Source organism: Mandrillus leucophaeus, unplaced genomic scaffold (genome assembly GCF_000951045.1).
Source record: "Mandrillus leucophaeus isolate KB7577 unplaced genomic scaffold, Mleu.le_1.0 Scaffold930, whole genome shotgun sequence".
Taxonomy (NCBI): domain Eukaryota; kingdom Metazoa; phylum Chordata; class Mammalia; order Primates; family Cercopithecidae; genus Mandrillus; species Mandrillus leucophaeus.
Window position 1 is genome coordinate 667,377 of NW_012110142.1, and position 4,822 is coordinate 672,198.

Here is a 4,822-nt window from a genome sequence, read left to right on the forward strand (position 1 = left end):
AGATTATTATCCCAAAGACAAAACTTAGGCTTTCCAATAACTTATTCTGAGCATCTATTATGTTCTCAGCATTATTCTCTGTGCCTTGGGAGATACAGTGCCCTGGCAATGTTTGACTTTGCCCTCAAATGTTTACAGTCTTAATAGACAAGGCAAATAAATACAAGTAAAACAATTAGCAAATAATCCAAAAGGCAATAATTAAGTGATAATAAAATAAAAACAAGTGCCAGCCTAATATCACATACAGAGTTGTTTATTTGAAGTCAAAAACATGGGTTTAAGCAAAGTTCTGGCACATTTCCATGTGACTTTAGGCAAATTACTTAACTTGGATCTCTCTCTCTCTCTCTCTCTCTCTCTCTCTCTCTCTCTCTCGGGGATTTGTCTGTCTTTACTGGACTCATAACGAGATATAGGAAGTTTGTATGTAAAACAAAAAGAACTATTTTACCCAATGTCTCTTCCAAATGCTGGGGAACATGCAGTACTGCTTGGATTCACCTCTGTGAGCTGATAACATTAAGACAAACCTGGAGCCAAGTGTGCCTCTCTACTAGGAGGGTTCTAGTACCCACTAAGAGAAGCAGCAGTAAAGGGTCTGATGCCTGGTGAAGTAGCTACAGAGTCACTGGGGAGAGCAGCCGTGGGACCCAGGAAGCAGGTAAGAGACAGTGAGACCCAGCAGAGCAGGGGGTAGAGCAGAGGTGGCACTTGGAAAAACACTATCAGAAACATACCAAACTTTTGTGGGACTGGGTCAAGAGAACCAATGAAATCAAGGTAACATACATCTAAATAATTAGCATTTATAAGTAGAACTACTAGACTGCCAAATAAAATATGTTCTATCCTCCTGTCTCCATAAGATTCTCAGCTTGGCAGCACTGCAAGTGGTTGACTAGCCTGTGACCAACGGTCTGCAACTCACCCACTTTTTTTTCTACCCAGGCTCTGTTCAACATTGTAGGTGGCCTTTCAGATGCAATGTGGACAACCTAGCCTAAGTGCCTAAGCTCTTTTATAGACCCCACAAACAACTACCCTGGGCTGTCCCTCAGGCTTATCAGTGTGCTTTCCCACAGACAGTGGGATCTTCCCTCAGAGGGACACAATTGGGCAGCTAAGAGCCAGCAGGAAGGTGACTCTTCTATATCTGGCAGAATCCTGCAGGGAAGGTAAGTTATGACTGCAAAAAGTCTAACCATTTGCAGAAATCTTTCCAAAATTAAAAGAAAGGTAAGAAATCCTCAAAGCTAAACATTAATTATGACGTGGGTTATTATACCTTTCGCATTTGGTATAGATACTTTTGAGGCAACAACACCCACAGAGTTCCTCTCACCCATAAAATAACTCCAGGCAAGATACTGAACATGATGAATAAGCATTTGTTAAAAAACGCATACATAGACAGAAAAAAAGCATGTACTAGAGCCAAAAGCCACTTAAATCAGAAGGAATTTTTTAAATAAAATCAAAATAAATGAGCAAATGAATGAGTGAATAAATAAATATTCAAAAGAAAGTTGAGGTATTGTCGTTATCACCATTGTATTGTGAGTGACCAAATAAACAAGATCAAGTCAAGAAACAAAAGACTTATTGCGTAAGCCAGGAAATCAGACATAAAATTAAAATATGAAAATCTTCCTAATTGTCCATAGAATGAGAGGTAATTTCTTTGGGCAATGGGTTTTCCAGGTGATTGTACTCCGCCAGTGCAGACAATGCCTAAGAAACAGCACTTACAGTGTCTCTTTAGAATTTTACAACAATGAGGCAATTCACACTAAACAGCACGAGCTTTTTTTTTCAATTTTTGCTACTTAATTATTATTTCATAATTATAGACTTAACTCTGCAATCCAGCAAGATGTGAAGGGGAATAAGGAAAATATGGAACCCAAAGAATTGCAGCAAAAGCACAAAGATATAGGATATTACCAGCCTATGGGGCAGAGGGCTGCTCTCTTGAGCTACAGAAGGTATAGCTCAGTGGTTAAGATAAAATACAAGTCAACTTTATTAGAGTTTTCCACAGTCAGCAATGGTAATCTTACTGGTCTTGTCATTCCTGAACCCAAAGCGCTCCGTGGCTTCCATGATATTCATGCTCTTTTACCTTGCCAAAGACCACGTGATTGCCACCCAACCACTCAGTCTTGGCAGTGCAGTGACAAACTAGTCACCGTTTGTGTTGGGTCTGGCATTCTCCATGAGCAAGATTCCAGGACCTGTATGCTCAGGATGAAGTTCTCCCCATCAGATTTCCCCTGGTAGAGTGACTTGCTGCCAGTGTTATTAGGATGTGTGAAATACCCACCCTGGCAGACAAATCCTGTAATAATTCTGTGAAAGCAGAAACCCTTACAAGCAAAGTTTTTCTCTCCAGTGCTCAGAGTACAAAAGTTTTCTGCTTTCTTTGAAACTTTGCAAACAGCTTGAAGGAGACACAGACTAAGGACTCACCATAGGCCACAATGTCAAGCATGGTGGGATTGACCATAGCTGATGACATGCGGCTTCAAGCAGTGGCGGCATCTGCAATGACAAACAGCATGAACTTTGTATGTCATGTGACTCTATAAATGTTTTGGTTGTCGAGTTTATTAGAGCTACTAGTTTTTCCCATCCATAGTGGAATGGAGGTTCCATGAAATGTAATCAATCTAAGCAATCCTTTCTTATATCACATAAAATAAGATACAATAAAGAAACTTTTGTCTTTTTATGTTAGAAAAAAACCCCTAGATTTTCTATCTCAAAAAACTTGTTCTACCTTATCCTTGGAAGAACTGATATGAAAAGACCTCTGGGAAAATTGATGACAGAAAACTTACACATTTTTAACACATTGCTCTCTTAACTAAGAGTTACTCCTTGGCAGCCTCAGAGTCTATAAGCAGATATCCTTTTCTTCTGTATCAATTTGAGATATAATTTTATTGAGATTCCAACTCACTAGGATTTAAAATGAGACACTTAAGGAAACCAACAGATTATTTCATGTCCCCAAATGACCTCTCTGAAACATTATTTGCCATCAAGGACACTGACTCTGGGAAGTTATGGAGAAAGCTGGCCATTAGGTGATGTCCTCAGCAAAAAGATCACATGGGAGTAATTCCCTGACCCTGCTCTTCATGTTCAAAATAAACCATCCACCGTTTCATCCTATGTGATCTTCCCAATATAAGCACTGCTAGAAATCCTGGCTTAATCATCCTGAATAAATTTAGCCTACGCAGCCATTCATTGTGTTAAATTCCTTGGCTTCCCTTTGCCTAATACATGTTTACCTTCACTGTGTATTTTCTATTCAATATCAAAAAGTTACTGAATTCCTAACAGGTGCTGGTTGACCAAGAGCTTTGTCAATTTATCTTCTCCCAGTGCCTCCAAAATCAAATGGCTGAAAAGTATGTTGTTTCTATCAGTTACCACTAGATGGAAGTACAAATTTTGAACTGCTACGTAAATGTTACTGGTATGCATTTCCTGAAAGGTAATGGTACAAAGTCACACATATTATTGTGTTCTTACAGGGCTATACATCCTACTACCTTGTATAATGCTGAATCCACATACTATTTTAACTCACATTAAGGAAAGTATGCATATATATTTTATATATATATATATGATATACGTGTATATGAATAATGGCAAGTCTAAAACTTGTGCATATATAGATACACATTGAAAGATTGAAAGGTGGTTAATAATGAGGTAACTGCTTCTCTGGCATGGCCATAGACAGAGAAAATTCATGGCATATTATTTTATTTGGAACACATTCAATACTTGACAAAGTAGAATAATGTTCGTTGAAATTAGACTGAAGTAAGGGATGTATCTATGGGATAGTAGACAATGCGTAGGTTGAGAACCCCCATGTCTCTTTTCTGCTGCTGTGGGCTTCACATAGGCCTCATGTTTTCTCTGCACCGCCCCCCCAACACCACGTCACTCCTTATAAAAATCTGCTTTCAAAATGCATCTGGCAGTCTTATTCACACTGAAATATAAATGATTAACAGTGTGCTGTGTGCTACCCCACACAGGGAAACTGTTTAAATAGGGCCTTTAATATTCTCTTGATCCCTGAAATCACTTATAAAGAAGGACACCAGCCCATACAGAAATGCAGAAAGATTCTGATTTTCTTTTTCTTTACAGTGGCATTTGGTGCAATGCAGATAGATGTCTTTAGGCTTGTGATGACTTGGAGAAGCGTAGTTATCTGCATAATTTCTCAGTCTGGGGTGGCAGCTAGCAAGAGGGAAACTGCACTGACTGCAGTCCTTCAAGAAGAGAAACAGATGAGTCCTTGAGACCTGGGCATTCTGCTCCATGCAGGGAAAAGCTAAAGCAAGGTGAGGACTGTGAATTGATAAAATGAGAAATGCAAACAAAAGGAAGACTGGTATCTTTTACAGATCTGAAGGGGCATCTTAACTATCCTCCAAGTCTTCAACTATAAAGAAATCAAAATTCACATTATGAGGAATCGGAATTTTAAAAATGAGGCATTACCTAAAGGAGTTCTCAGTATTTATTCTACCTTCAAATATTTGGATTAAATTGTTTTCCTTCTAATCTAGGCTACCAATTTAGGAACTGTTACAAAATTTCTAGAAAGAGAACTTTCTAGAAGTTGCTTTCATTGCAGCAAATAAAAAATGGCAATCTTGGCAAGTTTGCCTCATAAAAATGTATAGCACTTTGATTCTACACAGGAATGCCTTTTAATTTAAGTAGATGTCTGCTAATGACCCTAATTAGAAATACTTTGGAGAGGAGAAAATGGGAAGGATGG

At 38.6% G+C, this 4,822-nt stretch overlaps 1 pseudogene; it reads right to left on the reverse strand.

The window, feature by feature from the left end:
• Nucleotides 1-2,028: 2,028 nt before the first annotated feature.
• Nucleotides 2,029-2,509, reverse strand: LOC105532099 (annotated as a pseudogene).
• Nucleotides 2,510-4,822: the final 2,313 nt, after the last annotated feature.